The sequence below is a fragment of the Dioscorea cayenensis genome, chromosome 20 (genome assembly GCF_009730915.1).
Source record: "Dioscorea cayenensis subsp. rotundata cultivar TDr96_F1 chromosome 20, TDr96_F1_v2_PseudoChromosome.rev07_lg8_w22 25.fasta, whole genome shotgun sequence".
NCBI lineage: Eukaryota > Viridiplantae > Streptophyta > Magnoliopsida > Dioscoreales > Dioscoreaceae > Dioscorea > Dioscorea cayenensis.
The window spans coordinates 21,707,875-21,721,998 of record NC_052490.1 but is presented as its reverse complement, the minus strand read 5'-3'; positions in this window follow the sequence as shown (position 1 = coordinate 21,721,998).

The window sequence follows — 14,124 nt, the reverse complement described above, 5'->3', positions numbered from 1 at the left end:
ACCTTCGTTCTAATATTTACACGCCATTCTGAGCAAGTCAATGAATTACCGTGGTGATAGCACTGGCGTTCTGAGCCGGTAGGAGCTTCTGTACTTGTATTCAATGGTGCAGCGCATATTGATTCATCTAGGGCACATCATCGCAGAGTACATTCAAAATTAGGGACAGTATGCCAGATTGGCAGCGATCTTCTCGGGCCCCTACATTACGAGACTAGTTTTGGGTATGGGTCTCTTGGACGCGATTCACGGGGCCGAGAAGATGAGTACACCTGCGCCCCTGAGCCTAGAGATGATGAGATTGATGAGTATGGTCTGCAGGGTTCAGATGAGAGTTTATGCTTTGGTTCTATCAGCTCCAGAGATAGCTGAGGATGAGGGTGATGATGCCAAGGCTTTTCAGCCTGCTCTCGAGCCTCAGCCAGCACCAATGGAGACCGAGGCACCTCCGATGGCAGAGGACCCACCCCTAGTACGCATGTTTTCACCCTCTCGAGCCAATGATCACTTTGAGAGGCTCGAGAGTGCTGTGGGGGTGATACGGGCAAAGGTCGCTGAGGTCCGAGTAGAGATTGCTGAGATTCGGGTTGTGCAAGCTGCATACTATATACAGAGTTCATGGTACATTTCGACACGTTACAACATATTTTAGAGCGAGACATCACCTCGTCATTTGTCTTGCTTCCATGGACTCCTCAGGCCCCTCCGGCATTACCATCACCACCTCCACCAGAACCCTCTGATCTAGCACCCGCAACAGCAGAGGAGCCAGAGCGCGGCAACGACACTTGATTTATTTTCTTTCGTCTTATTACTTCTGCATTTCTATTCCTGACTTGTATACTCAGAAAAGGATTTCCTTCTGAGTTTATTTTCATTTTGTGTTCTCGAGTTGTATTCATTGCCTTATCTTTTATATACTCGAGTTGTTTTTGTTTTATTGAGCTTTACTGAACCCCCTCGTGTATGCGTGCAGATGGTATTGCTATCATGGAAATTAAGATTTTGTCATGGGTACGGCCAATGGTGCTTCGACACTTGGCCGTATGTTCTTCACAATCCGTTGGAACATCACTCCCAAGGACTTAGGTCTATCAAATGCAACACTAGGGGTCAGGGATGTATTGTTTTAATTGCTTCTCACACAATTGTTCTTGATTGATATACATTATCAGTGAGCGTGCATGTGTACATTAGGGACAATGTACAACTTAAGTGTGTGGGGGGGGGGAGGAGTTTCATAGTGCACACATCTCTTATATATTAATTTTGAATGATATAGATGCTCACATTGCCAATGGCAGTTCACCTTAGTTGCAATGATTGTATTCTTGAGTTTAGGAGAATTTTTAACATTGAATGTCTTCATGCTCTAGTTTTTGCTTGAATTTATAGGAATTTTTGCCCGATTGACACTTGTTGCACTACTCACTCTTTAAACTCTTTTGGAAACTCATGTTCGATGTTAAAGGGACTAGTTATTGTTGTTTCTTTTGTTATTTGTCGAAAAAAAAGGTGAAATGAAAAGAAAGAACAAAATAGTTTTATTGTTTATTTGTGTTTGTTGGGTGGAAAGAGCTACAACCTATGAAGTATGAAGCTACTCTCATAAGTCAGATACTAGTTATGCCCTAATGAGAGAAAGAGCTATCTCATAGGATGAGTGAAAGCTACCACTCCGGTAGAAAGAGCTACCACCTTGAAAGTGTAAAAGCCACCTTAGCGGCCGCTTTGGAAAGGGCTACCTTAGAGGATGTGTGAAGCTACTACCATCATTGAAATTTTGTTACTGTTTGTAGATAAATAAGTTCCTTGTACTTAGAACTTTAAGGAGTATACTTTGGGTTGTTTTGAGTGAGTTCACACACTTACACGATTTCAGGTTTGTTGTCCTGTATGATTCAAGTTTTTAGCTAGAGCTTTGATTTTTCGTATTTATTGTTAAAATTTCCCATACTTGTAGAATGCTCTCTTTGTATGCTTTGATGAACCAAAGGCCAAGCACTTCCAATATTTCCATCATCTATGCACATAATGTTTTAATTTTTGCTTGAGGACAAGCAAAAGCTTAAGTGTGGGTGTTGTACCCTGTCCTAATTTTTGGACTTCTTGTCTCTTTTTCGATTTTTGTGCATGCATTAGGGGCAAAATGGTCATTTTGCACTAGTGGCATCTTTGCATGACTGCACAGTAGGTTGTGTGTGAAAACCATCTAAAAACCAGGGGCAAAACAGTCAGTTGGACATTTTCTTTCTTTTTCTAGTATTGAGGGCATTGTGGTCATTTCCATTTTCTTTAAAAAAAATAAAATTCTCAAAAAACTAAAATTGTTAAGGATAAGAGAGCAATGTGGCTCTCATCCCTTTCTCTCATTTCTCTTTTCCTTCTATGCTTTTCTTCTTGTTTTCATTCTTCAGCCGAGCATCCAAAATTTCGAGAAAAAAAAAAATTTGTCGTCGAGGCATTCAACAAATCAATACCCCTATTCCCTTCCTCCCACTCTCCGGAGCTTGGTAAGTCTTCGATTCAAGGTTATTTCTTTGTATTTTCTCGTATTTAATTGGTTTCGAAAATCCTTGAAACCCTAGAAATCAACCTTAGTTTGAGTTGTTTTTGGACTTAAATCGAAGCCCTCTATCTTGTGATTCCTTTGTGTGTATGTTTGTGAAGATATTTCACGATTTTGAGTTGTAAATCGTCGATAAACCATCGATCAAGGCCGGTACTGTAGCAAATACGTGGATACTGTAGCAATGCCGAAGACACTGTAGCACCAGAAAACCTTGCCTTTTTCTTGTATTTCTTTGGTCCAAATAGAAGCCCTTCATCCTAGGAACTCATTGGAACTTGTTTTACTTTGATCTGAGGTCATTTGGGTCCAAAATGACAGCAGTATCCCTTAACTCTTAGAGTTACATGTTCGACATGTAACCTTTGCATTCGGATGCATTTTAGTTTCCATTCTGGTGTTCATTAGTTTTTGGATTCTTTATTTGACTCTAGGTGGCGAAGCTTCCTCCCAGGGGAAAGAAATCGCCGATCTGTGAGATCGTCTAAAGACAAGACGACGTGTTCAATGAGTGGTTTAATTGTTAATTGCATAGATTTAATAAGAGTATGATAGTATTTCTTTATATGTTTTATATCATTAATTTGATGCTAAACCAAATTTCATTTGCTATATATATATGGATATTTTGAGTATGGAGTTATTTTGGCAAAGATGATTCCAGTATACTTATACATATATATTTTGAAAAATGCATGTTTACGTGTATATGTATATGTATTTTACAAAGCCAATATGGATTGATGTATATTTCTGTATTTATGCATCGTATGCTTGATTCCTCGAGTTGGAATTGGAAAGAATTATATTGTGGCATTTAGTTTTGATGGTGACAGCAGACTTAGGTCCGACACTGCAGTGTGGGGTTCCACGGTCCGGCCTAATGGGAGGCGGCGTGGTCAACCCTAAGTTTACCCTGGTCAAGAGGTGCGCGGAGCCATTGACAAGGGGTTCTTTTATGTGAGAAACCCAGGGTCACCACATGGGAATCTTAGTGGTCAACACCAAGGAAGGCAGTATTGTGAATTTTAAAAGTTTTAAAACACCTTGGTGGTCCTGTAGCTAGTTGCGGCCACGATTAACTTGGGAATTGTTTGAGGCCAGCATGTATTTTGAGCGTTGCTCAATGTGTTGGAAAATATTGTTTATATGTACTATTTTCGAATTGATGTGTTAACTGTTAATCTGTTGAATACCTTGATCTACTCATATATGTTATTATTATTGTGGCAATTACTATTTGGAATGCTTTACTACTCTGTTATATCTATGTTGTCACCACTCACTGGGTAACATCTGTTACTCAGTACTCTCTGTTCTTCTTCCTTAGGCTGCGACATTGGACTGGGTTGTGCTGGGCAGGCAGTAGGGTGACTTACTCTTTTTTTCCTTATTTAGGTTAGTGCAATGTGTATGAAATTTTATGGATCCACTAGACTCAACTTTTGTGTATTTGTATTTTCTGGTTGTATTGGGAACCCAAGCTGGTTCTGTAGTGGAGGTTGTTTCTCTCTTCAGTTCATTATGGTAGTGGGTTTATTTTGTGCCTTACGATGACTAGAAGGTAGGATGTGGTAGGGTCCACTCCTTGTTGTCATGGTGGTTGCCACGTGCCCGGCTAGGGCCGGGGCATGATAGCGGGAGAGTTTGATAAGTACTTGTGTGATAAGAATGCGAAGTGTTCTTTCCTTATGATGAGCATTACTTTTATCAGGTTTTCACGCTAATATGTGTGTATTTATGTTACTTTCATGCAAATAGGGTTGTGAGGCCGAATATTAGAGAAAGAAGCCAATGTGGATCGTAAATGCACCATTTGGAGAAAATCTTGAGAAGGTTCAAACGTGAAGACATAAGTCGGGTTCAAAATGTGGAAATGTGTGCCAACCTCCTTGTATTCAAGTTAGCACAACGATTTGGAGGGACACAAGGGCAGTCACATTCAAGCATTCCGGCTTGTGCATGTATAGCAAGATCGCCACCAACATGTTCGTCATTGAAGAAGCAAAGAGATCTACGACGTAAACCTGTGTCTATTTACGTTACCTCGATGAAAGCATGGATTCGGGAGTATTTCGGGCTGGTACTATAGCAAACACTACAGGAAAATACTGTAGCAGGTATTGGTCACAACCGGCCGATGATGGATGAAAACAGAGAATCCACACGGGCATGCATTAATTCCACCCGCCCGTGTGAAAAATACACAGGCCCACCCACATGGGCATGTGGATTCCCGATTCCAGTTCTTTAAAAGCTGATTTCAGCCCCAATTTCAGTCCACAGTTATCAATGGAAATTCCTATAGCAAAATTATTGTTCCCACGCCCGCGTGGAAATTCCTGCAACCCAAGCGGGCGTGTGGAAAATCCACATGGGCGCGTGGCGCCATGTGACAGATGCGGTCTAAGGCCTATAAATAGCCATTTTGCCCTATTCTTTCTCATCTTTTGTGTGGCTCTTGAGAGGTGAGACGGCTAGGGTTTGGAGAGGAGGTCTTTGTGACTTCGGACGCACTTCGTCACCAACTTTGATCGATTCCTCCTCCGTCATAGCATCTAGGAAGCCACCGGTGAATCTAGCTTCGGAGTGGGTCCTTCAAGACGTCGAAGCTCTAAATCAAAGCCATCAGTTCATATATAAGAGGGTTTATTTCTATGGTTTTAATGTACTTTCATTCATTGATGATGTGTTTTATATGTTGCTCCATGGAGAGCTACAACCCTAGAGGGTATTTGGGCTTGTGAACCCTAGGATTCTCTTCTTTTGTGGATTTGCTTAGTGTTTTCTATTTAATCCGAATTTGATTAAGTTTTAATCTTGATTGTCTAATGCTTTCCTGCCTTATTGATCTTTTGGTTATTTGGTTTGCTTGATTTGTTACCTTGGTGAGGGAGAGGTCTCCATTAGGGTTAGAATCTCAAGATTGAAGAAGGTTGAGAGGGCGAGTCATGAGATAGTGAGCATCCCCTTTCCCCTCCGATTGTTGTATTCTATCTCCGTTGCCTAAGCTCTATGCAACCATATTTGGTGTGAGGCATGAGATTGACAGATTTCACCGCCGGGACCTTGTAGGGGCTTAGGATCCTTCGCCGGAAATTAGGGTTGGATCAATCTTTAGGAATCGGATACACCTCTTGGAATCCCTAGAGTGCTTTGTGGTTATATGTGGTGTGAGGTGTTGAGATTGATCGATTTCTACACCGGGACCTCGTAGGGGACTAGTATCGGTGATCGGGAGGCCGGATCCGATTATATTTGGATTTCTACGACTTAACTTACTTTTCATAGAAACATTTTGGTCATTCAGTACGTAATACCTAAATCCTAGGGGGAGCATTGCCCGAATACCCCACTTTTACTGATTGAGATCTCCCTCCATTTCACCCTTGCATATTGGTCTCCGGTATTCATTTCTTCACACATTAGATCACCACACCTTTCCATTTATCATTAGGCTAGAAAGCCGAGAAAAAGTTAGTACTAGTAACCCTGTTCCCTGTGGATTCGACTACCCAACTCATCGGGTATTTTATTACTTCGACACCCGTGCACTTGCGGTTTACATGCATATTCAGATGTGTCAGTAGTCACATTCAAGCATTCTGGCTTGTGCATGTATATCAAGATCGCCACCAACATATCCGTTATTGAAGAAGCAAAGCGATCTACGACATAAACGTGTGTCCGTTTACGTTACCTCGATGAAAGCATGGATTCGGGAGTGTTCTGGGATGGTACTGTAGCAGGCCACTGTAACAAATATTGCTGAAAAACATTGTAGCAGGTATTGTTCACAACCGGCTGAAGATGGATGAAAACAGAGAATCCACACAGGCGTGCATTAATTCCACCCGCCCGTGTGAAAAATCCGCAGGACCGCCCACACGGGCATGTGGATTCCCAATTCCAGTTCTTTAAAAGTCGATTTCAGCCCGATTTCAGCCCACAGTTACCAATGGAATGCAAGAGACAAAAAGAAGGTTGCGGACTTCATGAGATTGACACAGCCACTTCATTAGCCGCCTTAGTTGAGTCTTTGAGCAAGAAGTTAGCCACTCTAACTTCTAATAGAGTGGCGGCCATGACTAATTACGTGGGGTGTGGGGAAGGACATGCTCCTTCTGATTGCCCAATTTTTATTGGTGGTACATCCTCTGTAGAACATGTGGACTTTGTGGGCAATGAAATGAGAAACCAAGGTAATCCATATAGCAACACCTATAATCCGGGTTGTAGGAGCCACTCGAACCTTTCATGGAGTAATCAAGGACAACAGAAGACAATGGCTTTGACCAAGTTTTAGTATTGGAAAACTAGTTGACCGATCTAGAGAAGGCTTTGACCAAGTTCATTCTATCGTTAGATACAAGATTTCAATCGGTTGAAGATACTTCGCAACCACACAGCATCATTGCACATTTTGGAGAATCAAGTGGGGCAAATTATGAAGTCATTACCAGAGAGACCTCAAGGAAGCTTGCCTAGTAACACAGAAACTAATCTAAGAGAACATGTGAAGGCGATCACTTTGAGAAGTATTCGTGAGGTTGAGGGTAGGTTTCCAAGTGAGATGACCAATGTTGAAGCACCCGAGATCATAGAGGTTGAGGAGAGAACAAAAGAAAATGCGGTGGTACCCCCACCTTACAAGCCAAGAATCCCTTATCCTTCAAGGTTAAAGAACGACCAAAATGATGAACAATACAAGAAGTTCTTGGGGTTATTCAAGTAGTGGCACATCAACATCCCATTTGTGGAGGCGTTGTCTCAAATGCCTCAGTATGCAAAGATTCTGAAGCACCTCTTGACAAACAAGAGGAAGTTGGAGGAAAGTGCATCTGTGATCTTAGATGCTTCATGTTCGGTGGTGTTGCAAAAGAATATGCCAAACAAGAAGAAGGACCCCAGAAGCTTCATCATTCTATGCAACATTGGTAATTTAGGTGAAAAGAAGGCATTGCTGAACTCAGGTGCTAGCATCAACGTCATACCTTATACATTCTTCCAAAAGCTAGGCTTGGGGAGCCTAAGCCCACTTAGATGACATTACAATTGGCGGACCAAATAGTTAGACATCCAAGGGGCATCATTGAAGATATGCTTGTGAAGGTTTGACAAGTATATATTTCCTATGGACATTGAAGTGTTGGATGTTGACGAGAATGTCAACGTTCCTTTGATACTTGGAAGGCCCTTCTTGAGCACTTCCAAAGATCTCATCGACATGGATGGTGGGAAGTTGACTTTATGAGTTAGGGATGACAATCTTATATACCGCCTCGCCGAAGCCATGAGACATTCTCTAGGCTTTGATGATACTCTTTACTTTCTTGGTAATACTGATAAACTAATAGATGAATATGTGCAAGAAATGATGAATCCAGACCCGTATGAAGGATTGCTAGACCAAGAAGTAAAGAATGAAGACGTGATAACGCTTGGTCTAGAAGACAAGATACAACCTACCCCGGGGATCATGAAAAAGATGCTCCAGAAGATGAAGCGTGCAAGGAGACATCACAAGAAATGCCCCATGGCTAATGGGGATAAGCAAGAATGGAGTAAGGGTGACGAACCCTTGTGCGGTAACAAACTTGATAATTTCCCCTCTACCTTCAAAAGTCTATGTTCATCATGCTTTCACATCATGGGTAAGAGGAAAACCTTCATCTATGAGCCCACGTGAGGTAAGGTCAGTTACGTCAAGCTTAGTGATGTTAAATAAGTGCTTCTTGGGAGGCAACCCAAGTCTTCACAGCTTTTTCTAGGTTTTAGTTTAGTTTATGAATGAATAAGTGCTTGAGTATTGGTGTCTTGACTTTTACATGCAATTGTTGTGATTTTCTTGTTAATTGTTGGCGCTATCATGTGCTTAATTGTGTGTGACGAAGTTTTCTTGGTCGTTTGAGCATGTTTTTCACGATTCTCTAGTTACATTTGGATAATATAGGCAGGCTTTGAACAGATGTTAATGTTTAGAAATTTTTTTGCAGAGTTTGTAAATATTTCTAAGTCATCCAGAGAAGACACACGGTTATGTGGAAATTCATACAGGCGTGTGTCTCCGTTCAGAGATCATCCTGAGAGGACACAAGGGCATGTGTCTGCCCCTGTGAATGACCTTGTGATGGTTACACGCCTGTGGCTAGAGATGGGCACGGGCCGGTTAACCGGGCCGGCGGGCCCGACATGCCGGGTTGCGGTTCACCGACCCACCGACCCGGACCCGGCCCGGCTGAGTATAGAACCCGTCGGGCCGGGTTGGCCCGTCGGACCCGGCGGGTCCGGGTCACGGGAAGCCGAGCCCGAACCGGCCCGGCTTCCATGTTGACTCGACGGGCCGGGTTGGCCCTGCAGGGTCAACCCGGGCGGATTGGGACCCGACGGGTCGGCCCATTCAATAAAAATTAAACAATTCAGGAAAATTTAGAAAAAATAAAAAAATTCAAAAAGGTTGGGCCGGCGGGCTGGCGGGTTGCAACCGGGTTTCGGCCCGGCGGGTTGACTGGGTCGGCCAACCCGCGAGGTCACGGGTTGGGCCAGCTAAAGCCGTGACCGGCCCGTCTCTATGATGGGCGGTTACGGGTTGTTGGCCCTGCCCTCCGGGTCGATGACCGGCGGGCGGTTCCGGGCCGGGCACGGGCCGGGCCGGGTTGCCGGACGGCCCGTGCCCACCTCTACCTGTGGCTAATTTCCACACTGGCATGTGTTTCTTTGCAGAAGTTCAGAGCTCTATCCCAAGAAGACACAGGGGTGTGTGTCTGCCCCTGTGTCTGACCTTGTGAATTACACACGTGCGTGGGTAATTTCCATACGCTCGTGTGGATCTCAGCAGAGAAGATCCCGTCCATCCCAAGAAGACAAAGGGGAGGCATGTGAATGCCCCTTTGAAGGGCCTTGTGAAGACCCACGGCCATGTGGAGTTTCCACACACCCGTGTGGAATACTTAGAAGAAATTCTCGTGTCGACAGAGGAATCACAGGAGCGTGTGGGTGCCCCTATGGGTCGGGCACACGGGCGTGGGGAATTTCCACACGCCCATGTGTATGTGTTCAGAGGCAAAGAATGTTATCCCGAGAGCACATAGGGGTGTGTGTCTACCCCTATGAAGCTCTCATGTGGAGTCACATGGGCGTGGGTAATTTCCACATGCCCATGTGAATGTACATAATTCTAAAGGCCGTGATTTCTCTTAATAAATCTTATGCGCCTTTTCATTTTTACACATTTTCACACCAAAATAATGCTCTCTCGTACTCTCCCGACTTCACACCACCATTTAAGAGAGATTTCACTCGAGTTTTCCGGCCGATTTCAAGGTTTTCATCTTCATCCTATCGGTAAACCATCATTCTCTCTTTTCTTCATCATACTTGATTTTATTCGATTAAATCTAGTGAATATGCTTCGTTTTAATGTTTAAATGATGAATGTATGTTTTAGAATGATTTTAGAATAAATTTATGATGTAATTTGGGGCGTACTACATAGTGGCCGTTCGGGTTTCACGCCCGGTGGATCCACACGGGGGTGTGGAATTTCCACACGACCGTGTAGATTTCTACAGTATTATTATTTTGAATGAATTTGATTAAATTCTTTTCAATTTATTGAGACATGGGCCCCAGAACATAGAAGCAAGCTGGCAAGCATCCATGCGAGCCCTCACCTGAGCCGAAATAGATGGAGTTTTCGATTCCCGAGTACCGGGCTCAGTTTGAACGATTATCGAAACTCAAGTCCAAACAAACTCGATTCCTAGACTTGAGTGCACTTAGAGAGGTTCAGCTCCCAGATGATATGGCCAATGAGGTTGACGAGCTATTATCAGTTGGTAGCTAGAGGAGATTACTGTTTATTCACGAGCCAGCTATCCGTATGTTGACGCTGGAGGTATTATCGTTATTCGAGCTCAACCGGTCATACAGTAGTTTTGATAGCATCGACGTTATACAGTTTAGAGCATTTGGACATCACTACAGCATGAGCGTCACGTAATTTTTTGTGTAACTTGGACTATACGACGAGGACTTTACTGCCATAGAGGAGTACGAGCAGCTTCCTACATATTACCCAGGTAACTTGACTCCTCAAAGTGCATATCGAGTATTATGTGGTCGTTGTCAGTATGGGCCGGGTGTGTCGAAGGCTACTTGTCTATCTCGGCTAAACTACAAATATATGCACGCCGTCCTGAGTAGATAAGTGAACTACCGTGGTGATAGTACAGGTGTTCTTAGCCAACAGGGGCTTCTCTACTTGTATTCCATGGTGCAAAGCCATGAGTAAGAAGTTAGATACTCTAACTTCTCCTAGAGTGGCTGCCTTGACTAGTTGCGCTGGGTGTGGGGTAAGTCATGCTTTATCCAATTGCCCGATTTCTATTGGTGGTACATCCTCAGTAGAACAAGTTGATTTTGTGGGTAACACAAAGTAAAGCCAAGGCAATCCATATAGAAACACCTACAATCCAGGTTGGCAGAGGCACCCAAATTTTTCATGAAATAATCAAGGGCAACAAAAGGCCATGGCACCATCGGGTTTCTAGCAACAACAACAAGCCCCGAACATGGAGAATTAAGTTTCAGGCTTGGAGACCCGAATGACTGATCTAGAGAAAGCTTTGACCAGGTTCATCCAATCATTTGATACAAGGTCTTAGTCGGCCAAAGCTACACTTCACAACCAAACCACGTTATTGCACAATTTAGAGAATCAAGTGGGGTAAATAGTGAAGTCATTATCGGAGAAACCTCAAGGAAGCTTGCCTAGTAACACCGAAACTAATCCGAGAGAACATATGAAGGTGATAACTTTGAGAAGTGGTCGTGAGGTTGAGGGTAAGCTTCCGAGCAAGAAGACCAATGTTGAAGTACCCAAAGTCATGGAGGTTGAGGAGAGAGCCAAAGAGAAGAAGGTGGTACCCCCACTTTACAAGCCAAGAATCCCTTATTCGTCAAGATTAAATAACGACCAAAATGATGAGCAATACAAGAAGTTCTTGGGTCTATTTAAGAAGTTACACATCAACATTCCATTTATAGAGGCATTGTCTCAAATGCCTCGCTATACAAAGTTTCTCAAGGATCTTTTGACGAATAAGAGAAAGTTGAAGGAGAGTGCGTCTGTGATTCTCGATGCTTCATGTTCGGTGGTGTTGCAAAAGAATATGTTGAACAAGAAGAAAGACCCCGGAAGCTTAATCATTCCATGCAACATTGGTAATTTGGGTGAAGAGAAGGCATTGGCGGATTCAGAGGCTAGCATCAATGTCATATCGTACTCGTTATTTCAAAAGCTAGGCTTGGGAAAGCATAGGCCCACTTGGATGATACTTCAATTGGTAGACCGAATGGTTAGGCATCTGAGGGGCATCATCGAAGATGTACTTGTGAAGGTTGACCTTACAAGTTGGAGATGACAACCTTACATATCGCCTTGCTGAAGCCATGAGACATTATCTAGACTTTGATGATACTCTTTACTTTCTTGACACTACCAATAAACTAATAGATGAATATATATAGAAAATGATGTTCCCAGACCCGAACGAGGGGTTGCTAGACCAAGAAGTGGAGAATGAAGAAGTTTTGATGCTTGGTCTAGAGGACAAGGTGCAACTTGCCCCGGGGATCATGAAGAAGATGATCAAGAAGATGAAGCAAGCAAGGAGACATTACAAGAAATGCCCCAAGGCTAATGGGGATGTACAAGAATGAAGTAAGGGTAACCTACCCTCATGTGGTAACATGCTCGACAACTCTCTCTCTCTACTTTGAAAAGATTATGTTCATCATGCTTTCAGGTTATAGGTAAGAGGGAAACCTTCATCTTTGAGCCCCCGTGAGGTAAGAAGAGGTACGTCAAGTTTAGTGACATTAAACAAGCGCTTCTTGGGAGGCAACCTATGTCTTTACTATTTTTCTACGCTTTAGTTTAGTACTTGCATGAATAAGTGCTTGAGTGTTGGTGTCTTGAGTTTTTACATGCTATCACTGTGTTTTTCTTGTGGATTATTGGTGTTTTCATGTGCTTAATTGTGATTAGCAAAGTTTCTTAGTTGTTTGAGCGTGTTTTTCATGATTCTCTGGTTAATTTTACATAGTGTAAGCAGAATCTATATATGTATAAGTGTGGAGAAATTTTCTGCATAGTCTATAATTTTTTCTAATTCATCTAGAGAAGACACACGGCCGTGTGGAATTTCCACACGAGGTGTGTCTCCATTTAGAGCTGATCCCGAGAGGACATAGGGGTGTTTGCCTGCCCCTGTGAACGACCTTGTGATGGTACAAGCTCGTGGGTAATTTCTATATGGGTGTGTGTTTCTCTGCAGAGTTCAGAGCTCCATCCTGATAAGACATAGGTGCGTGTTTCGACGACTGTGGATGATTCTGTGAAATACACACAGGCGTGGGTAATTTCCACATGCCTGTGTGAAACTCTATAAAGAAGTTCTCCTCCATCCCGAGAAGGCACAGGGTTGTGTGAGTGCCCCTGTGAGTGGCCCATGTGAAGATCCACTACCGTGAGTAATTTCCACACGGGCTTGTAAAACACTTAGAGAAATTTCTTGGATGGACGGAGAAGCCACAGGGGGCATGTGGGTGCCCCTGTGGGTCGGGTACATGGGTGTGGGGAATTTCCACACACCCATGTGGATGCGCTTCAGAGGTAAGTTATACTATCTCGAGAGCACACAGGGGCGTGTGAGTGCCCCTGTGAAGCTCTCTTATGGAGTCACACAAGCGTGGCCAATTTCCACACGCCCGTGTGGATGTACAGAACTAAAAAGACCGCGATTTTTCTTTTTAAATCCATTGTGCCATTTCATTTTAACACTACTAAATATGCAGAGAACGCTTCCTTCCACTCTCCCGATTTCTCACCTTCGATTTAGAGGGATTTTACTAGAGTTTTTTGGCCATTTTTTGAGTTTTACATCCTTATCTTGTCAGTAAACCCTCATTCCCTTTTTTCTTCAAAAATCTTGATTTAATTCGATTAAACTAGTCATTAATGCTTCATTTGTATATTAAAATGGTTGGTGTGTACTTTAGTGTGAGTTTTGAGCAAATTTTTGATGTATTTGTGGAATTTATGCATAGGGGTCATGCGGCTTCCACACCCCGTGAATCGACATGGGTGTGTGGAATTTCCACACGATTGTGTGGATTTCTGCAATATTGTTGCTCTGAGTGAAATTTGAACGATTTCATACTATAGTTTGACACTATAGACACCATTCAGTTTTGTGCATTCGGTCAGTATCATAGCATGAGTGTTACCCAGTTCTCCGTCTGACTCAGGCTATACGATGAGGCCTTTTACTGACACTAAGGAGTATGATCGCCTACCGACCGACTATCCGGTTAGTTTAATTCCTCAGAGAGCATATAGGATACTGTGCGGCCAAGGTCAGAATGAGCCGGGGGTGTCCAAGTCTACTTTTCTATCCCGACCGAGCTACAGATACATTCACGTTGTCCTGAGCAGATAAGTGAACAGTCATGGTGACTGTATTGGAGTTTTAAGCAGATAGGAGCTTCTA